The 23764-nt window shown below is 39.9% G+C and overlaps 1 protein-coding gene across 1 annotated transcript in view; it reads left to right on the forward strand.

The window, feature by feature from the left end:
- Positions 1-23764, forward strand: part of LOC310704367 (uncharacterized protein) — a 375036-nt gene that overhangs the window by 164967 nt on the left and 186305 nt on the right. The window lies entirely within an intron of this gene.

The raw sequence follows: 23764 nt of genomic DNA on the forward strand, positions 1-23764 counted from the left end.
TGCAATTAGTTGGAGATTTACTGGGATTGTATGCCAATCTCCCAGTAGCTTAGAAGTGACATAGCATCTAACCTTTGGCAATCCCAAGAGAGGTTCAGGTGGATATAGCAAACTATATTGGGGAGTAGTCCAGCATGCTGCTAAAGGGAGAAAATCATAGCCCATGTTTTCACTGTGTAATTACCACATATGCACAGAAACAGGCCCACAGCAAATACATGGGCTCTTAGTACACAGCTGATGTATTTATTTAAAGTGCTGCTTGTACGACATGTTTTGCTCTTGGATCATTAAACTGAAGGACTTGTGCAGCCATGCTTTTTAAATGAACAATGTTTGAATTAGGTGGTGCACAACACACTAGATTCATATCAAACAGTCAAAGTTCGGTATGTACCTTCTCAGTCCTTCACTTTCCACTATTCTGGGATAAATGTACCATAGGTAAGGCACTAGTCAGCTCATGTTATGTGGCGCTGTGAGAAAAAGAGTTTACACTAGAAACAAAATGTACTTTGTGTTATCCCTTTGCAATGGGCACTATATGAGTTTGAAGATAATACAGCTCCAACAGGCACACTAGCCTAAATACAGTCTCCAATCAATACTGTATTCTGCCTTGACAGAAAGCTGAATTTTTATCTGTTAAATGTGTGAGCTTGGGGCAGCTATGTGTCTGAAGTGGTTTAAATCTGAAATGTGATGCACTGCACAGAAAGTTGATTGACATCTTTGTTTATTGAAAAGTATTACATGAACAACAAAACACAGGCAGATACAGAACACTCCATAGCAAAGTGCAGCTGTATTATTTTTCAGTCCTATGTGTGCTGCCTCTTTGATGCTTGTCTGATGTAATAAAGCCACAGGATATAAAACAAACAAGAATCTTTTGTAATCCAGCAGTCAAAAAATTTGGACATGATTTGGGAGGGCAAGGGATGGGGAAGTGTGGCGGTAGACAAGGGAGGAAAAAATGTGATTTGGCAACCCAGATTTTTGTGCTTATTCATCCCCAGTGAAAATAAATTCGAGAGTATTTGATAAGCAAAGTGAATGTGACCAAGTTGTGATATTTTACATGCATGCTAAAGAAGTGAGGGGGAGAAAAAGATATTAATGACGAATATTAAAGTATTAAACATACAGAATAAGGAATTAAGTTCCATTTAAATTTTATGTTAAAATAATTATCTGTTTCAATTAAATTTCGCTGTGCTGTATTAAAGCTTTATTCTGTCAAGGTAAATAGAGGTTAATGCTGCTGTTACTTCTACCAATGAAGTATTATCTTTAATCTTACTTTAATAAAATAGTTGTGAATTCCGTGGTAGGGGTAATCGCTATGGGTTAATTTAGAGACTTATCAAATCCTCTCATAGAAAACTAGGTAGATTTTTTAAAAGAAGAAGAAGAAGAAGGGAACTCGCACAAAAAATATTGAGAATTACATAAGCAGGAGCAAAGGGTCCCTTTTTATATAGTCAGGTATATCCACCTGGGCTCACGGAGAGTTGGGGGGGCACACAGTAGGAAGATTACCCACTTTCCAGTGCCTAGAGAAAAGAGCAGCTCAGGTTTTCATGGTGCACTTCTGTTGGCCTATATTTTTCACTTGTTTTCTTTTCAGGTCCTGATGAAATTACAGGTCATATATAATCAGTGTTGCTTCTTGGCCACATCACTGTACAGTACATGTTACCATTGCCTAACTTATTTTCTCATGCATTGACTAGCAACATAACACAAGGACATAAGAAGAGCTGAAGATCAGGCCACTGGCCTGTCCAGTTCAGCCAGATGCCATACAGAAGAGCCTTTATCAAAACCCCAAACTTATTGTTAGCAGAGAAACACAGTAAAGGACTCTGCCATCATTTTTTCTGTTGGCCAAGAAGTCAACTTTGGAAATAGAAATAGAACGGTAGCTAAAGGTAGGGCATATTTGATGGTGTAATGGAATGTTGTAATCTGCTGTAGTGAAGCCCCCAAATGTGAAAAATGTTGTTGAGGGCCTGTGAATTCAATCAGAAATGTGTCCCAGGTTTAATCCACATCAACTCTGATCTTACCCTTTGCATCTATTTGATTCAGTCATATTTTGTTTGTGTGGTAAACTGGAAGAGGGCAAGAGAAAAAATGCAGGCAATCAAAAGTGAAGCATAAGTTGCAGTAAAGTTATAGGAACACATGGAGCTGTCTTATCCTAGGACATTCTGTTGGTCCATCTAGCTTAGTATTGTCCGCTCTGACTGGCAGTGGCTTTTCAAGGCTTTTCATCTTTCTGAGCCCTAGTATCTGAGGTATTTTAATCAGGGATGCCAAGTATTGACTCTGGGACGAACTGCACACAAGGCATGTGCCTAACCACTGGTTGATCCTCAGGTCAGAAGGATAGTAAGCTTGTCATTCTGCAATCACTGATTTGTAGGAAGGAATAGGTGCTTATCCTGGTCCAGATGTATTGCTAAGCTTTTGGGCAACCCTCTGACGTGGTGGTAGACACCACAGGCATGGATCTCTGTGGAAAGAGATCCTAGTTTTGATTTATGATATGAAGTCCCCAAAGGTCTCTTTGCATATGCCTTGAGTAATTTGTGGAATCTGGCTTCACAGTCTGTCCAGTGGTTTGGTAAAGTTAGGGCTGCCATATGTCCAGGATTTCCCATTATTATTAATCCATCACCCTAAGCTTAACTTACTTTTTGAAATATGGCAACCCTAGTAAAGTGGAGATTCAGATGCTAATAACAACTTACCAGGGACTTGCATGCCTAGTGATTACATTACATGTTGATACATTATTTCAATATTCACCCAATATCATTTTAAATTTTCTAACAGTGTTAACATAGCACCTGTCTTTCTCATTCCCATGCTAACCATGTTTACTAAAAATGTCCCATTGATTTCATGAAACTTTCAGTACATAAGTGTGTGTGCACATGTGTGTGTGTGTAGGAGTGTGCTTTTGGTTTTCACATTCTATGTAGGACAGCCGGGAAAACAAAACAAAATCATTATTCCCTCCCTCGATATTTTTCATAGGCAAAGAGCCATTTGCTTCAGTGTTTTACAAGGTTTAGTGCCAGCAAGGTGGTACATAAAGCCCTACTGAGTATCGAAAGCTGTTTTTATCCTGGAAATATTCAAAGCATGCAGGAGTCTCTAAAGTGTCTGTTCCAGGGATACATTAATGCATTTGAAAGGATATTAAAGCTTAACATAGAGGGGGGAAATTCCTAGCGGCAAAATGTAAAACTGCTTAACAGAATTACATCCAGAACTTTGTGTATTAGATTTGAAAATAAATCATCTTATACTTGCTCATATTAAAGCTGCATGTCAGTTTGAGAGACTTAGAACATTGGACAGGTTTCATTTTTCTGGTTCAGAACCCTTCTGTGGCGTGTGTGCACCACAGAGAAGATGGGTGATGACCTATTTTCCTCTGTACAGAATTTGTCTAATGTACAAAGTTAGGCAGCTCTTAAACAGGGTTGAGTAAAAAATAATAATCCTAACACACAGCCCCAAACCTCCAGTTCCTGTAGCCAAATAGTCTATTGCAAAGAGAGTCATGCATTCATTAAAGAACCTTTTCAGTTTAATGCTTCCAATTAACCTTTACTGAATTTATGTTCTACATTAAGCAATAGATTCTTCCGAAAGGCATAGTGGATTTGATTTCCAGACTAAATGGTAGGGACAATTTTATTTTACTCCACAGTGATTCTTTCTGAGGACCAGCTCTTAAGAGTGTATTCCAGATTACTCAGCAGGAAGGAGAGTTCCTGCTTTCACAAATGCATGTGAAACAGAGGTTGTAAACTCAGCATTAGCGAAGTGGTGTGCAACCAGTTCTGGGTAGGGTTGCACTGCCTTTGAGGGAGCAGGTTTGCGGCAGCTTGGATCCAGTTTTGTTGCTAGAAGATCAAGTAGCTTCTGTGGCATGGAGTGGTGGGTGGTTTGCCAGTTGTGTCCTCTCTTGGACAGGGATACTCTGAGCACACATATCCATGCACTGGTAAATGCTGGATTTGGTTATTGTAATATGTGTGCCTTTGAATATGGGTTGAAAGATTTCAGCTAGTACAGTGTGTCTCTGGCACAGCTTTACTGATGGTCACCCCTGCATTTGAAGCAAATGAAATGGAATGAGGTCATACGTGCTGGAAATTTAACCTGGTAGCTGTGCTTCCTAAATGGCTGTGATCTAATTGTGTTTACTGAGTGTACACTCACCTAAAATGAAGACACAAAACAATAGGTGGAGTTTGACGACATCACACTATTACAAAGATTCAGTCTGTGCAAGCACATCAGCTTCCAGGGAAGAATGATCTGCCTCCCCTCTCTGCATGTGTTGTTTGGGGGGTTCTCCTGTCGCTCCCAGCCAATTTTGGGGAAACGGGGAGGAGAAGGGGGAAAGCCCCATAGCACAAGCAGAAGCCCTTGTGCAGGGCTTCTGCTTGCAAGGATTGTTAGGGGAAATCCTACCCACGGTAAATGAATTTAGAGACCATCACTCCCCACAATAGCAATGCTTACAGATGCATCCTTATGTTGCCAAAATGACACAGTCCATACCCAAGAGGGAGGCCTCTTGAGTACTCAAGGAACACCTGAGATTTGCACAGGTACAAGCACAGACCAAAGTGGGTTTCTCCACAAACCGCTAAACCTAACTGCACATGGCATATTCCTTTTGTGTTCTTGATTAACTTGTGAGAAGTTATTTGGAAGTTGCTGCCTTGTGTTGGATATCTAGATTTGATTACCTTCTTGTGGCTTTTCCCTTCAAGCTGTATGATTCAGCACACATTTTGGAGGCCAGGTTATCAATCCAGCAACAAGTGATTCTGGTGTGATTGTTTCAGGAGGCTTTCTCAAGCCTAGAATATGAGGAAATCATAACACATTAACAAGGCCTTTGATTATGATACATCAATGTTTTCTTTTTTAAAAAAAATGACAGGTCACTGATCAGTTATGTATCCTATATTACTTTCTAGTGAGAGTGCATATTTTCTATTTTTATTTTCTTCTATTATTATTATTATTATTATTATTATTATTATTATTATTATCCCACTACCCTAAGTTCCCACCACCCTAATGTGGTTTAGAACATTAGAATGCAGTATTCAAAACAGTTTGAAAACACCTACACTTACAGAAATAAGTTGGTTCCTAAAAATATGCACCACTTTGAGTAATTTATAGAGTTGTGGTTAAAAAAAATGTTATAAAGTAAATTCTGTTTTGGTCCAGAGCCAAATTACTCTGGAATTCTTTGAGTATTTATTTAATTGAATGTAAAATAGCTAAGTGCTGTGCAAAGGGTTTTTTTTTTTTTAAAGGCCATGCCAGGAGGCAAAGAATGAAAACTTAAGGATAAGACACATGGTGGGGAAAGGAAAAGAGAAGAGAAGAGAAGAGAAGAGAAGAGAAGAGAAAAGAAAAGAAAAGAAAAGAAAAGAAAAGAAAAGAAAAGGAGGCAGGTCTGCCAGGATAACCTAGTGTGAAGAGATGTACCTTAAGAAAGTAATTGAATATAATACCAAGATACCCCAGTAGTTGGAATGCAAGGGGAAAGTGGTGGAGGTGGAAAATAAACTAATACTGGGGTTAAGTAGAAAATTGGTACGTGTTGAGCAAAGGTCCAAAGAAGAGTTTATATAGGCAAAGGCAGATTCAGGGGAGCATGACTGGTTCACTTGCACTGGGTGCCGAGCTGAAAGGGCACCAAGGGGGCACTGCAATGATGAAGAACAATGGAAGGTGAGATGGGGGATGGATTTTGATGTTGCATGGGTGCTGCTGAAATGTTAAAGCCCAAAGTCTGCCATTGATATAGAGACACTAGACTTTAAGGAATGGTAATGGTACAAAAGTATATGATCTGGATGAGAAGCATTTGTGCTTATGATGCTATCTGTTCCATGATAAATTTAAGGGAGAGTGCAGATGTTAAAGAGTCTTAAACAGGAAGGCCAGCAAGAATGTCAACAATAATTAGAACAGCAGTGGCCATACATCTTAAAATATTTAATAAATATGAAATTATTTGTCTTACTTGGTGGTGCCCAGAGATCTTGTGTATCAGGGCACAAAGTTATTGTAAAGAGCCTAGCATATGTTAGTAATGTTGGAGTATGCTTTGGAAGCCATGGCTGACCCATACACTGCCAGACAGTGTATTACATGCTGTAAGACTCTTTCAATAAAGTGTTCTCCAAAGCCATAAGCTTTCAATGCCTACTGTGCTATACAGCTGATTGGGTTGCCACCCAGCACAGAAGGTACTACTGGGTTTTTAAAGGACATGTCCCAAATGTCATTAGACGACCAAACCTACCTTACTGTATTTAGAATAAGAAAAAAAAATTCTACAGGAAGCTGACAGATATTGGTGATTTAGTTGCTTTGTCCTCGATATTTATGAAAATGTGTTCATTATTTCAAAATAAAATGCTGTATTCAGCTTCTGAGCTCATGAGATTTTTTTTTTTTTTTAGGATTGAGGAGAAAAAGAAACCAAAGTCTTCCAAAGGGGAAGAAATTTCAAAAAGAAAAGGAACGTTTTTCTTGGTGGTTTTCAGTATTTTTAGTGCCTCAAAGAAGTTTCCCTTAGGGAAGAGGTTTTTGATCTATGCTTGCCCTGACAGTTTCACGCCGGGTGGGCTCCTGTGACAATAGTCAAAGAGAGAAAGAAAGGTTAATTTTCACAGTGCAGGGCTGAAGTATGGAGCTGCCCCATTGCAGAATGTTGAAAGATTTTGTGGCCTACAATAGAACACCAGGAACTCAGCAGCTGCAAAGAATTATGGTTAAGGGAGTATTGGATTACCTCTAGTTCATGGAATATATATTTTTCCCTTCTGAAAATATATGTGTGGTAAACATCTCAATATTTGAAGGGAGTCTTTTTATGCATAAGTATGTACAGCCCAATGCACTTGTTGTGGTGTCTTTTATTTTCGTCCCCCAAAGCATCCCCTATGTGACATCCCAAGCTCTTCTTTAAACTTGGAAGATTTAAAAATGCAGCTTGAGATGTGCCTTGAGGATGACATTTCTTGAAGAAATAAAGTAAGAAGCTCTAATGTGTGCAGATCTCCATGTACTTGCAGGCCCAGGCGTTGGGCTCCCTAGCCCCAACCCCCAGAGAAATCAAAGACAACCGAAACAGGTTTTTGGATCGAAACAGGCCAAAACTTTATTGAATACAGACAAAAGACGTTTGGCTTGGGCATGGGGCAATTAAATACCAGCATTTGGAGGGGCAGGCAGAGACTACAACCTCTCCTCTATCCAAGGCTGAGATTGCCCCAATGCCCAACCAAGTTTTGATGATTCCTATGAGGTAGGCAAAATCAACAGGCTGGAGCCAATTTGCCTGGCGGACAAATTCCTACCCAGACCCAGAATACAGCGACCACCGGGACTTCCGGGTTAGCGCCACCGGCAATGGCGGGCTTCCTCTGATCTGGAGGAACCCGCTCCGTGAAAATCAGGGTCTGGACCGCCACGGCGAGGCGGAGACCCATCAAAAACTACAGGCGGGAGAAGCCTGTGGACCTGGGATTCGGCTGGCACCTTTAGCGCCTCCCCTACTCACGGGGAAACCCGATTACGGGGATCCGGAGCGACGTGGGGTGAGCTGCGCGGTGCTTCGAATCGATTGCTCTTTTCACAGAGTGAAGCCGCATTGCTGTTGTCGGAGAGCGCTGACTTTTTCCTGTGGACAATTGGACTCTAAACAAGTACCCGTGAGTAGAACGGAAAATTGGATTATTAAACTTTGTAATTTGGCACCGGAGCGGGAAGGTCTAAACAGTAAGTCTGCCTTCCGCTTTTGTAAACAGCTTGAAGCAAAGACATCGCAAGCTAAAGTCTGGAAAGTCATTTGTAAAGGACTAAATTTCCATACGTTAAAACTACAAACACCCCTTGGAAGCAGGAGAAGAGGGGGGAAATCTTAAATTGTTCAAGCCTGCAGGAGAGGGAGTAAAGAAAGATAAATTTCTATCGTCTTGAACCTGGGAACGGGCTGTCAAAGATAGACATTTGGGGAAAGTTCATTGACTGTGAATAATAACGCATGTTGACAGATAGTTAAATAAGAGAAACATATTGATTCCAATGTTTCCTTTTGCACTAAAAAGGAACAAAGATTTGAAAAACGAAAGCAATTTTGTTGCTGGATCTGCTTGTAAAAGGATGGATACAAATAGAAATTGTTTCCTCTAGAGGGAGCTTTTGAACTGTTGTTGGAGTGGACCTGGGGAACTCTACAGCTGTAGAGATTAGAGAGCGTGAGAAACAGGCTCTGACCTTGGATAAGAATGTTGACACAGGAAACCTTAGTGTCTGCTTTGTGCAGGACAAGTGCTTTGTTGGAGCAGCTTCATGCGAAGATGGATTTGATGACTACTGCAATTGATAATTTCGGTCAAACAGTGACCACTGATATAGAACCTGCTCAACAACTGACCCAGGAATCTGCCCTGAAAGGGCAAGTTGCGGAGAAGACAAAGGAGGAGGTTGTTGTTGAACCTAAAGTAATACAAGTTGAGAGAGATGCGGCCTTGCAGGAGCATAAGCTGTCGTTTCTGAGGACTGAATCTGGAGTGAGGCAGACGGAGAGTGGAGAGACGGAGACGGAGTCCTGTTGGGACTGGAGATGGCAAGTTGGTCAGATCCTCCTATGCAGGGATGCTCTGACCTTTGGGATTTGGTTTTGGGCCAGGAGGAGATCGGAGTGGTCGAGGCACTCAACTTTGGAGGGGCATTGAAGTATGTTTTGGAATATTTTTTGGATTTTAGTGCTAACCATGGAGAACGGGCTGACCGGCCGAGAAGGGATAAAAACACTCTTAGGTTGTTCCCGCGAGATCTACTCCTCAGAGACAAAGGAAGGAAATTAAGAACAAGACCAGCAGAAGACAAAGTAAAGTGCAGGTACAATTATGAAGAAGATCTGCAGAAGGGACATGGAAAAGAGTTAAGAGCCTCGGACATAAGATCACCAGGTTGATGGACTAGATGGAACAGATAGAAAGGACTGACAGAACCTGAGACCAGGAAGAAGAGACGGTGGATGAAGATTGGCAGAAAGTTTAAAAATTCATTTAGAGAAATATTGCAAAATTAACGACTGTTAGGAAAATCTTGGAATGAAACTATTAGGCTTTAGTAGAAATGTTATAAGGAGTTATGTATAAATAAGTTTTTAAGTTTTAGGGTTTTTTATGGTAAGATAAGGCTAAAATAAATTAAGACAACTAAAGGACAGAATACAGTGAAAGATGGAAAGGATTTGCTGAGATAATTAATAATTAGAATACAAAAAAGGGAGGTGTGAGGAGGTCGAGGAAATAGGTTAATGAAGATAAGGGTATGGGAATATTGGATTTATTTTTAAATTTATTTTTTTTGTTCTTCTTTTTGTTTTTGTGTATGGTATGCTTGGTACTTTTTATTCTCTTTGTATTGATTTGTATTGTTTAATTTCTTTTTTCTTTGCTTTTCTTTCTTTTCTCTTTTCTGTAACTTTAAATTCCCAATAAATATCATTTTTTTAAAAAACAAAACAGAATACAGTAACCACCTTAGCCACAGCAAGGTCACGCGTTCTGGAGCCCTGCTTGCATCCCGAACAGAACGTAAGACACAACAGCGCGTCTGCACGTGCGCGGGTTGTGTTCCGCCGCTTCCGCGCATGTGCGTGACGTCATTTTGACTGTCTGCGCATGCGTGAGTGGCAAAACCCGGAAGTAACACTCTCCATTACTTCTGGGTCGCCGCGGAGTGCAACCCAAAAGCGCTCAACCTGAAGCGTGTTTATCCCGAGGTATGACTGTGCCAGGTGCAGGCTAGGATCCAGCTCCTGATTGGCGGCACAGGCTTATGCCAGCTCCACCCACCAGAACAGGAGGCCGATCCTGGGATTCCTCACTGGCGCCTTGGAGGAGACTTTGCCATCTATCAAAGCTGTCCCACCACGTGTGTGAGCAGACTTCTCTTCCCTTGTGCTATTTTGTTTTATGATTGTTTTATCTATAGTTATTGTTTTTGTATATTTGTGTATATTCTCTATACGTAAGAACTTATAAGTTGGCACCAGATCATTTTTGTCACATCTTTATGATTATGATTAGTCTGCGGACTAATTAAATAGGTTACAATGACTTTGATAGTATCCACCTTAGGAAAGTAGCTAATAATCAAGATGTGACATAGGCCTTCCTTATACATTCCTTGGAGTAACATGGTTGCTGCTATACTGTGATTTCATACCTTCTCCCAGTAGTGTCTACAAACTTGACTTGTGTGATTAAAATGGATAAGATGGTTTTATAATGTGCTAGTAACACATGCTGCTGCTGCTAGTATGTTACCTATCCATGCAAATGGCTAACCATATAGGATAATGCTGTAGATGTTACCTGGAGGAAAGATGCAGGAGCTTTCACAAGATGATATGCCTCTCTAGCTGCGCTGGAATTGAGTCACTAAAAGAACACAAGATGGCATCACCTGCTTTGTGAATTGGAGTTGGAGCAGATGTTTTGGAGGCTTGGTTTTTTGGTGATATTTGAGATTTGGTGAAGCACCTCTCTCAAAACACTAGAACCTGGAATCATCCGTTGAAACTCTTTTCAACAAGACAACAGGCAGTATTTCTTCACAGGATGTTTTGTTTATGGGCTTCCCAAGACACATTCAGTTGGCCACAATGGGAAATATGTTGCATAACTAGTTTATGGAGTTGTACATGATTTTCAAAATGGTTTGATATTTCCTAATGTCAACGTGACGCCCATATATAAACTTAAAGTGGTGTCATTGTAGAGCTCAAATGAAATCAAAAGTAACCTCTGCTTCAGAGCAATAAATAGCCCATTATATTAACTTCTGAAATTAAGGCTCTGATTCATTTATAGTTAAATGTTTTTTCCCATTAGAAACAAAGTATAATACTACATGTATCTGTAGTTTTCATTGTGAGATTATTATTATGAATAATAATATAATTTTGAACATTTTTTTTTATAAAAAGAAATGTCACAAACAATTTTTGTGACCTGCTAGCATATCAGTACTTAAAGACAGAACATTCAGACTACAAACAATACATTTGAAGGGGGGGGGGAAGTATTTGTGTGTATATGGGAAATGGCCAGACTCTAGGATATGCTTCTGTATTGTTAGCCAGTTTGTGGAATCCCCGGTTCTTCACTTGTCTCATGTGTTTAAATGTTATAACGCAAATATGCTTACATAAAAGCTTATTGATTGGAAGAATCACTTGCTTTTTATGCATTAGTTAATCAGGCTACTGCCTTGAAATTGGTCCAGGAATCCACAGTGGAACCCTTCCTAATTCATCTGTTTAAGTCTCAAATGGTTTCATTGCTTCACTCACTTACTAGCACTGCTGGAATGTTAGTGCTTTATGATTAAAGGATATTGTTGTTCTTTTCATCCATCATCCTAGAGTTTCCTATTAATAATACAGGCTCCCTCCCCCCTTTCTTTCTTTCTTTCTTTCTTTCTTTCTTGCTTTTTTTTCTTCCTTGTTCTGTTTCTTAAAAAGCTACTTAGATTTTCTGTTGCTTTCCATCTTGTTTTCCTTCCTGATGGGCTAGCTAGTTTCAGGAAAATGAAATGAGAAAGGAGAAATGTCATCAGTGCATCTTCAAAACCGTTCCCACTTTTCACTGATTGAATAATGAACTGTGGTAAGACAGAAAAGCAAATTAGGCTAAAATGGGAAAAACTGAAAAGGTGGGATTGCAATAAGAAAAACCCAATTGCAGAGGGTAGTTGGAGACTTAGAAGAATGGGAGCAGCAATAACAGCAGTCAGAGGGGTTTTAGTTCTTTTTGCAGTTGAATTATACCATTGGGGAAAGCCTTCAATTATATTTCTCTTAAGACTTATTGCTGCAATCAAGAATGGAGACTGTAGATCACCTGCAAAATGTTCACCTCCTATATACATGCAACTGCTCGTCGTTTTGCATTTCGTATTAAGAACCTTTTTGTGGCTAAAATGAAGCAGTCTGGAAGGGGTGGGGTAAATAAATATGTGAAGCAAAATAGTTTTGTTTTGTTTTAATTACATTTCTCCCCTATAGGTAAATGTGCATGGGAGAGAATGGTCATATGAAAACCCTATATAATGGGGCTTATTTATCAGGCAGCTGGTGGCAAAGGCCCGGATGTAAGATTGGGCCAGATAGGAGCAGCATTTTGTATGTGGGACAGGAATCCTGCCAAGCGAAGCCCTTGGAACATGTCAGCAAACTTCATATTCAATCCACAGCCTCATAAAGAGATGAAAAATGAGCCTTGTCCAAAACTCTTACTTCAGCACCCAGTGGCAAAAATAAAATGTAAGCTTGGGACCTGGTCTCTTGGAAGCTGATTCCACCCTCCCTCCTCCCAACTTTGCAACAGGCCTCTGGTGGTTACAGATATTGATCGTCAGAAAGTAATCTGTTCAGGTTTGGGGGCATGCCAGTACAAATTGTGGACTACATTCCCTTCCCTCCAAGGACATGTTGAGCTTTTTATATTGTCCACACAGCCTCACTTGTCAGCTATCTTATTCATTGCTCTTTCTCTCTCTCTCGCTCTGGCTCTCTCTCTGTGTGTGTGTATGGGTGTGTGTGCATTTTGGGGGAAGGTTATATAATTAAATGCATATCATTGCAACCAACGTTGTTAAACAAGAATTTTTAGTCTGAGGGAACCCTTCTCTCTCCCCCCCCCCCATTTTTCTTCTGTAATCATTATTTGATTCCCTCTGGCTGCTTGCTACTTATTTGTGGTAGTACCATTCATCCATTGAGACCTTTCCATCTGTCACACCGCTTTGCTTCCTCCTCCCTCCCCCGTCAGAAGATTTAGTTTTCCAACTGTGCCACGGCTGAATTTGTATGCATTGGGTGTGCATTTTTATACAGTATTGGGTTTTCTTCCCCTATGTTCCTGGATGGTAAAATAATGCTGGAGAAGACAAAGCACAGATACACAAGAAAAGCCTGTTCTACTTGTAGAACTATCACCATTTTAATGGAAGAGCTCTGTGTTGCTTCACAGCTGGATAACAGGCAAAAATACGGCTAAGGAGGTTTGTCTCTTCATAGAGATGCAGTGATGCACATTGCTGCCTTAAGATACAGCTGTTAAAGGGTCAGGAGCCCTGAGGGGGGCGGAGAGAGAGAAGGTAGCAATCATATTCAAATGGTGTGTGTGTATGAGAGAGGAAGCTATTGTTTTTCTTGTTGGATAATGAATGCACACCAAGATAACTGCATTTGCTGAAATTCCTTCATGATCCTTAAAACCTCCCTATCCTTGGCTACCATTATCTTTCCGTGGGTTGATTCATATGCCTTTATATTGTAGTTTTTGTTTTATTTTGTTTTTTAGGGTTTTTTAAAAAAATTAAAAATGATGGGATTTTTCAGTTCACTTCAGGGGAAGGGAGAGTACAGAGATCGTAGCTGGTGGTGATCTGGGTCAACCTGTCTTTCAAACGTTTTCCAGAATGTAAAGAAGTATGTTTTGACCACATGCCAGAGTATTTCTAGGAACTTAAAACTATGGGAGATATTCAACTAATGGTTATTTTTCTAAACTTCATCCTCAAGGATAATATTTTGTAGGACTTCATCCTTAAGGATAATTAGTAGGAAATTAAAGCCACGGGGACATTTTCACTATGTGGTTTTAGCAATCTTGATTTAATTAAAAATAATCTGTGGTAGGGACTTGGATCCACTGGAGAATCTTGATGGTAGAACAGGGAAGGTAATATTTTTTAGTTTTCCCGTTTTTTCTGCCCACATTACCACCTCTCATACTGTTCCATAAAATCCACAGGTTCTTCAAAGCAGATTGGGCAGGATGTGAAGCAGTGTAAGGGGAAGCAGGAATCTCAAAAACTGCTCTGCTTCCACCTGTGGGAGCATCTAGTTAACAAAGTTCTGCTGGAGGCAAGCCTGTACCTAAGCCATAAGCTGTTCATTTTTAAGGAACAGCCCCAAAGCTCTGGTTCTCTGAAAATTCTCCTCAGTTTACACGGTAATTAGATAAATAGATTTGCACTGTATATTGAAAAGCATCAAAACTAGTTCAGAGATGATGGCTATGTATGTGGAAATTCTTGTAAAAAAAGCATAAATATATACAGTGGTACCTCAGGTTAAGTACTTAATTCGTTCCGGAGGTCTGTACTTAACCTGAAACTGTTCTTAACCTGAAGCACCACTTTAGGTAATGGGGCATCCTGCTGCTGCCGTGCCACTGGAGCCCGATTTCTGTTCTCATCCTGAAGCAAAGTTCTTAACCTGAAGCAGTATTTCTGGGTTAGCAGAGTCTTTAACCTGAAGCGTATGTAAGCTGAGGTACCACTGTAGTATGAATCTTTGTCTTTGTTTCCCTTTAGGGGATGTGGAGGGGAAGATGCTTTAGCCAGGCAATAACACCAGGTAGTAACCTTTGCCGAGTGATTTTTTTCTTCTTATTTCAAAAAGTCACACACAGGAAGGTATTTTATGCTGAGTCATACCACTAATTGGTTGATCTACCTCAGTTTTGTCCACACTGGCTGGTATAACAACTATGCAGTGTTTTTAGAGAGAAGTCCTTTTAAGCCATTTCTGAAGATGCCAGGGGTTGAACCTGAGACTTAAAACAGATCATTAGTTCATCTAGCACAATATTGTTTGTACCTGGGATGGTGAACCTTGTGGCCTTCCTGATGTTGCTAAACTCCCATCATACCCAACCAGCAGGGCCAATGGACAGAGATAGTTGGACTTGTAGTCCAACAACTCCTGAGGGATCATGAGCTGCCCATCCTTGCTGCCCTCTGACTGACCGCAGCTCTCCAGTTTCAGACTGAAGTATTTCCTGGAGATACTGTGGGACATTTAGAATGCAAAGCCTTTGTGCTTCCGCCTGTGAATGGATAGGCGCAACCATTGTTCAGGTGCTACTAAAGAATTAAACAAGTCAAACAAATGTGCCTTTAGCACCTGTGGGGAAAATAATAATTGGGAGCATTTTTTCTGAGAATGGCATATGATGTTGATCTATAAGATAGCAAAAATAAAATAAAGCCACAAAACAGCATGAAACATTGATACCATTTCCAATGTCAAGCCTTTTGGGGGTCTGGGCAAAAATACGCAGCAAACTGAATAGAATTCACATCATTTTGTTTTAGAAAGTCTGGGAGGCCTTGTGAAATTGTCTGCCATTTCCATAACTATTTCTACAAGTAGCCTATAAGAAGCAAATAGGTACTGAAGTATCACCACCATTTTTTGGCTGCAGAAGTGTTTGACATAAAAGATACTTCAGTTCACCCCAAATAAACGTCACTCGCAACCTAAATACATTTTGCTGAAAAGCACAAATAATAAATGTATGTGCAGCTTTTGTCAAGGGTGTAACTATTTCTGGCATGTGGAGTTGTTTGTCCCCCTAAAGCCAGTGCAGTTTTCTTTCTCGAAATTTATGACAAGAGGCATTTGGGGGCTTCAAAGCCACTTCAGCTATCACAGCAGCTTAAGAATCAGGCTGCACTTACATATGCATATATATATATATATATATATATATATATATATATATAGACACACACACACACACACACACACACACACTGCTACCTTTTATTGTTGGATGTGATTGCATGCATTGGGAATTGTGGGTGGGAGGGAAAATATACAAGGGGCAGGGGAACTGAGAGGACTTGACTCAAACAAGTATATATCGCCTCTTATACTTATGCCAGTAAAACATAACAACTTGAATGTAGCAAATTAACACTTGAATGATAACTCAAAATGACACTGATCTCCTCAAGAGCAGTCTGTATGCAAAGATGAGTAGTTTATCCAAGGTATGACCACGCATATTTTTATTCAGCATCTGACTTGCAGCATTTTAATTCTGTGGTATTACATTATTTAATAAAAACCTTGTTAAAATCACAGTGGTGTGTGTGTGTGTGTGTGTGTGTGTGTGTGTGCGCTTGGGGAAGTGACAGTAGAGGCTTTTGTTCCAAAGCTGTTGCCTTTTCCTCCCCTCCTAACACTCCAGTTCCACAACCCAGACTGCTAGTGTTAAATGAATATATTTGACAGGAGCTGGGTCTTTTGGGCATTGCAGTAGGTTTTCCTCATCTTGGCATGTGAAGATTGAGAGTGTTCTTTGACACTAGGAGCAGAGGATGTGAACACAGCAACTTTCAGGGCATCAGAAATGTCAGCATAAGGAACAATCAGCAATGTAGACTTGTGCTGAGGTAATTTTCCCACACTATGCCATGAATTCAGTCAACTCTTGCTCTTGTGAATTCTGGCTTGACAGAGTCTCCCTTGTTGTTGGTAAATAATACACAAAGTGTTCTGTCAGCATCAAGAGTTATCCAGTCCCCCTATGTAGTTAAATAAAAAAAAATACAATCCTGGTGCCTCTGTTTGAAATCTGACAAACATACACTAGCCTACCCTTCAGTTTTGTAGATTCTGCTCTAGAAGTTCATTTTCAAAACATTTCCCTCTACAAAATAGTGTGTTGATATTGCCAAGGTTTCTGAATGCACCTTCTTTTCCAAAAAGCAAAATCCACTAGGAATCTTCAGAAGGAGAGGAAGGCATTTTGCTATATGAGGTGAAGGACAAGATGGTTCCCCCCACCCTGGTCTATTTACAAAAGCAGAGTCCTCCATTGCACCTGAGGGCAGCAAGATAGTTTCAGGGACACAGGGTGTTACAGTGGGAGGAAGGGACAAGAAAGCCCTGCTGCACAAGCACCCTTCCACTAACGCAAATTTGGATTTGAACTTCTGTTTTGCTTCTAGCCAGGAAGTGAGTAATTAAATGGTTTATACAGGAAGAAAGGAAGGAGAGAAGAGAGAGGAGTTCATTTCTACTTTCACATAACACCTTTGAATCAAACCTTGTGTCTTCCTGCATCTTGAAATTATATGTCTAAGCCAAGTTCTTTCTTCATACTATAAATCTGCCATACTATACAATACAATAAATTTCAATTTAATTAACAAGGCTTCGGTTTCTTCAACAACCCATGTTGATTAAAAAAATCTTTTACATATTTAATGAGGGGAAAAGAAACCCAGAAAAGACAAAAACAAAAACAGTATTGATGCTAAATTATTTTCTGGTCATAAACCAGGGAAATTGCAGAAGTCATAACGTTTTGACCATTGCTTGATAGCTGTTTGAGACATGGTCGTGAGGAGAAAACAATGGCAGCAATGACTGATGCTAAATTGTTGACTGGCCATGTTTGTGGGATCAAAACCTGGCTTTTAACAAGCTAGAGGAGGCCTCGACAGTGTGCATCTGCAAGTGGTGAACCATAGGTCCCCATTGCACATGAACCAGGAAAGTATGGACATGGAGTCATGATTTGTAAGTTGGCTTACAAATCCTGGTGTGATTTGTAATTGGGAAGTAATTAACCATATGTTGTCATTCTCGCAGGAAACTATGGTTGCAGCTTCCTGGTTTGGTTACACAGAGGACTGAAGAGGCTGCATGCATATAAAGCCTGGGGATATTCAACTTATTCATTGTAGACTCATTGAAATTAATGTTCATGACTAACTTACCTCCATTAAATTTCAATGCATCTATTCAGAGTCAAAGCTAATTGAAAACATAGGAGTGCACTGTAAATTTTAAACAATCTTGAAACATAGTACAAAGTAATTCCCCTTTTTATTATTGCTAAAAATGGACTGGTTGGGGAAACATGGCATGTAATCCTTCCCAATCTTCCTCTTGGGGAGTATTTCTTTTGTCTGTCTTCATTACACCACTGTGGGTTGACACCATGTTTCTGCACCTTGCCAGCTCCCAATCTCCCAACAGATTTCCAGGATGCCTTTTAGGCTGAAAGCATTGCCAACTTCACTAGCTCCTTGGATCCTGAAAGAACTAGCACATTATTATTCTCATGACTGTCTGGATGTGGAAGGACGCTATTTGCTCTGTGATATTTATATATTTAGGTATCTGCGTCTCTTGATGCATGTTTCACTCATGCTTTCATTTTGTTCAGCTTTTTTCACACTTCTCATTCACAGGTCATGTTGCATTTTATATTTATTGTTTTGACACTGTAGATATCTGCATTTTAAAAAGATTGGGAAATGACAACCACAGATATTCTTAGTTGCACTGTAACTTTCTTTTTAATGCCTTAAAAAAGAAACCCACACAGCTCGGCTCAACAGCGACATTTCCCCCAGTATATAATTAATTAATATTCACAAATACTATCATGAGACACTATTTTTAAAAAAGGGAAACAATTTATGTAATCTGTATATGTGTACAGATCTTGTTCTCTTTATTAATACAGAAATTAGAGCTGAACTTAATTATCATGAGTTTCAATTTTCTGCTCAGAATTTGCATGTTCACTGAGGGAGAACCTTTTATTAAACCGCATGAAAACGAAAAGCTTTTTACCTACATCATCTACAGCTCAGAGAGATGTGCAATTTTATTTTATTTTTTTAGGTACCTGAGTCTTATTCCTACTCTCTGCTTCCTGTAAATAGAAGGAGGGTTGTGGGAACACAATGCTGGACTATGTGGGCCGCTGGCCTAATGCATGTGCCCTTTAGTGTATACCATATTTTTCGCTCTATAACACGCACCCGACCATAACACGCATGTAGTTTTTAGAGGAGGAAAATCCGTAGGCATGCCACCCGTAGGCATTCCCTCCATAACACGCACAGACATTTCCCCTTACTTTTTAGGAGGAAAAAAGTGAGTGTTATGGTGCAAAAAATACGGTAATTCCTAAAGAAGCCCTCACGTTCAAGGCAATCCTGAAGGTTGTTTGATCAAGGAGCTGCACAACTGACTGAACTAAAGCATAAGCAGAAACACATAATATACCGTATTTTTCGCTCTATAACACGCACCCGACCATAACACGCACGTAGTTTTTAGAGGAGGAAAATCCGTAGGCATGCCACCCGTAGGCATTCCCTCCATAACACGCACAGACATTTCCCCTTACTTTTTAGGAGGAAAAAAGTGAGTGTTATGGTGCAAAAAATACGGTAATTCCTAAAGAAGCCCTCACGTTCAAGGCAATCCTGAAGGTTGTTTGATCAAGGAGCTGCACAACTGACTGAACTAAAGCATAAGCAGAAACACATAATATACCGTATTTTTCGCTCTATAACACGCACCCGACCATAACACGCACGTAGTTTTTAGAGGAGGAAAATCCGTAGGCATGCCACCCGTAGGCATTCCCTCCATAACACGCACAGACATTTCCCCTTACTTTTTAGGAGGAAAAAAGTGAGTGTTATGGTGCAAAAAATACGGTAATTCCTAAAGAAGCCCTCACGTTCAAGGCAATCCTGAAGGTTGTTTGATCAAGGAGCTGCACAACTGACTGAACTAAAGCATAAGCAGAAACACATAATATACCGTATTTTTCGCTCTATAACACGCACCCGACCATAACACGCACGTAGTTTTTAGAGGAGGAAAATCCGTAGGCATGCCACCCATAGGCATTCCCTCCATAACACACATAGACATTTCCCCTTACTTTCTAGGAGGAAAAAAGTGAGTGTTATGGTGCAAAAAATACGGTACTTTCTGTAAGTCCTTAACGTAGAGTCATCACACCGAAGAGTTTGAAGGGACGCCGATGGTCATCTAGTCCAACCCCCCTGCAATGCTGGAATCTCAGCTAAAGCATCCATGACAAATGGCCATCCAACATCTGCTTAAAAATCTCTGAAATATACTTGGAGTCAAGAGTGGATTTCATGCTCTTTATTCAGCTCATAGCGGTTAGGAGGAATGGAAGTTCCCCCACAATATCTGCTTTATATACATTATTTACACAATGGGCTGCACGTGATTGGCTAATTCCGGGATTCTCCTGTAGGCCAATCAGGTTGCAGATTCACTTCCACCTGGAGCTGGATTGGGTGGCTCCTGTGGACCAATCATACTGCTGCATTGTTCTAGGACCAATCAGACTGCTGCATTTTGGATCCTATTATTCTAGGACCAATCAGACTGCTGCATTTTGGATCCTATTATTCTAGGACCAATCAGACTGCTGCATTTTGGATCCTGTTCAACTCAGTACATAATAATCTCCAAAGAAGGAGATTTCACAACCTCCTTAGGGAGTCTGTTCCACAGCTGTTAATGTCAGAAAGTTCTTCCTGAAGTTTAGTCGAAATTTCCTTTCCTGTAACTTGAATTCATTGCTCCTAGCCTCCAGAGCAAGAGAAAACAAGCTTGCTCCATCTTCCACATGACAGCCCTTTAAATATTTGAAGATGGCTATCATATCTCCTCTCTGTCTCCTCTTTTCTAGGCTAAACATCCCCAACTCCCTCAACCGTTCCTAGCTCATGTCATTGTAGGTGAGGCAAGGGCAGGGTTGTTATCATTAATGTGGGCTGTGGAAGAATTTATAAAAGGATTTTGCCTAAGTTTTAGCTCACTCTATGCCCATTTCATCAGCTTGAACAAGGCCAGGAAGATAACAAATTCACAGGGGTCTTGGTCCCAAGTCACAGTTCTCTGGAACCTTTGCTTATCTGTGCCCTTGGGGTTTTTTCCATTCACCCTTCTACTTCCAAGGCTTGAACCATGTATACATTTAGTGGATGAACACAGCTAAAAAACTAATTTACATTTTTGCAATAGTGACAATGAAACAAAAAAAGTCTGTTTTGCCTCAAGTCTAGAGAAATATAAATGTGATGTGTTTCTTCTAGTCTGTAACTAAAATTAATAGCATTGCATGAGATAAATTCACCCATAGAATATATGGTTGTGACTATATGACACAGAGTAAAGAAATCAGTCTTGCAGTTGAATAGATTAATAGATTAATATGCAGACTACAGGATATTAATATTGAAGGTAATGAGATACAACTTCATCTGAATACAGGACTAGCACCCTTTACGTTATTGTGGCATACAGTTTTGGCTTTAACTGTAGTGACATTTGCAGCACTTTTAAGAAGCTGTCACCCAGTCTTAAGCATGTTTACTTGGAAGTATGTCTCAGTGAGTTCTTTGAAACTTACTCCCAAGTAAGTGTGTCTAGTGACATAGCAATATGTTGTTTCACTTTATTTTTTAAAAGAAAAAAGTATGGTGATCCATTGCAAATGTGTGTCATTTTCAAGTACTAACGTTCCCTCCTTCTCTCTTCTACACACAAGAGCATTCATGTTAAAAACTCATCATTGGTGGACTCTTATTTTAAATAAAATGTGGTGATGATAGGAAAATGTTGAACTAATTCATACTGTTGTCAGCTTACCCATTGCCTACCCAGCAAAATTAAGAGGTTGCCTATTGTCTCACTTTAAAAACGACAACCCATTATGAAAGCAAGACATGCAATTCTAGTCTTACTTATATACATTTTATAATTAATATCATCCTGGTGTCAATACTTTTAAGTTGTAAAATGGAATAGTTTTAGGCTACAGAAGATGGATCCTCTACTGCTGTGTGGAAGAGCATTGCAGTAAAGAGCCCCCTAAATGGCACTCAGAGCTCTGTTGTATGTGCGCCTTAGCTTAAAATTTCACAAAGCAAATAGAAGTAGATGGCAAGAGAAAACATGCTATATACAGATTAATGGATGCTATAGATGTCTCAGTGCTCTGCTTGCTTGGTTACCTTTGTTTCAAATCTGATACAGATCTCATACTGCACAGCACATCCAGAAATAGTCCATGTTTCTTTAAATTCAAGCAATGTATCACTTTCTATTACCCCATGTCACATCAGTCTATGACTAAAGGATGAGTTATGTGGACATGAACCAGCATGTGGGCTCACTACAGACAAATGCAACATTTCAAATAAAAGTCAGATGTAGAAAGGGAAGGGGAAAGGTTTGTCTTCAATATAAGTAGCAAGCAGCTCTGGATTTAACGGGTATACAGCACAATGCACACATTTTAACGTACATGTTGGAGAAGGTATGTATTTTGTGTGTATTATTATCATAAGCATTTTTTTTATTTAATGAAACCCCAACCCCAGTGACTTGTGGGAGAATGGATTAGGAATTCTTTGAACCTGCCTGTCATCATTCTCACTTCTAACATAGCATTGTACAAGACTGGTGAATGAAATGTTCTGAAAAGCCAAAGCCTGATATATTTTACCAGTTCTTTGAGTTAAGATTAAATTGTAAATGCGTTGGTCATTTAAATAGGGATTTGCACTGTTTTAAGAGACTTCTTGTAGGGATGCATACAATAGCTCTGATAATTTCTTTCCTGATCTTCTTTTAAAAACTTTCCTGGCACTTCAGATTTGTTCAGTTCAGAAGAATCTCTAGATTTATTTCAGTCTGTGGAACGGAACGGCAACTACAGATGTGCATTTTCCCTCTGAGAAATTTTGTCAGTCATATCAAAGTTCTTTTAGCTGTCTGTTGAAATTCTTCAGATGTTTCACTGGAGGACACCATCCCTGCTTGGGAGATCACTTTAAATTTTACTTCGGCTGAAACTTGAGTTAGAGGTATCATGCAGGTTAAGGGAAAATGAGCTCTCCATGTCTGAATAAGCCACTTCAGGCAGGGATTACAGTTGAACAGCCCTCACACATTTCTATTGAAAAATGTGTTAGAGCCATTAATCTAATTTATTTAAAATAATTGTATGCCATGTTTACCATTGCAAAATCACTCATAAAATGAATCACATAAGAATAAAATAGAAACATGTAAGTTTAGAGCCATAACGTGCAGATTGACTAGAATGATAGGACAGCAACTAATTGTGGAAAATAAGAAGTCCCAGAAACAGCTGCATAACTGTACTTACTTTCAAAATATAGTCCTCAGACCTAGTGCCAATGTCTTTCAGAGATATGTGCTCACTTTTATAAATGATTTCAAAATCTATGGCTTCATCAGACACCATTGACTTAGGGGGAGTCTGTAAGTTCTTTAAAGATGAGGAACTTCTGACCCATGGACCAAATTAGACCCACAAGGATGCTTTGAACATGCTATGCCCACCTCTCCTACACCTGACATCATATATCATTGTCATTGTCATTATCATTTTTTAAATTAGATTTGTATACTGCCCTTCATCCAGATATCTCAGTTCGCAATGTGAAAAACACAGAATATATATTATACACTTTAAAAAAGAATTTTTATTTATGACATTATCTATGATATCAGGTGTGGGGCAGATAAGGGTGGATTGGCTGAAAGGAGCTTTCCAGGCCCATTACTTTACTTCCAAAGCATTTCCCAAATGCCTGACCATCAGCCAGTTGCTTAGTGCTAGGGAAGTGGTGCACAGAGACTTTGCAAGTTCCCCAAGTTCTGTCATTTGAACTATACCACCACCCCCAGGCCAATGTCAAGAAGCATCCTTCACCTGACATAATTATGACATCAGAAGTGGGTAGTTCTTCCCACCTGTGAAAGCTGGTCCACAGGGGTGGGTGAGATAAGAAATAGAAAAATAGAAATAATTTATTGTCACTGTACCACTTGTTTACAGTGAGATTAAATGAGCCCCCCCCCCAATCTCTCAGTCCTTGTTACACCCTGTGTGCTGTCGTACGACCACCAACCCTGAACGTCAGCTGCAATGTCCTGTCTTCCATAAGGATCAGGAGCACTGGGCTATCCCTGTTGTAGGAGGGGTCTGCAACT

This window comes from Podarcis liolepis, assembly GCF_965112155.1.
Source record: "Podarcis liolepis genome assembly, chromosome: 3".
In the NCBI taxonomy this organism is placed as follows: domain Eukaryota; kingdom Metazoa; phylum Chordata; class Lepidosauria; order Squamata; family Lacertidae; genus Podarcis; species Podarcis liolepis.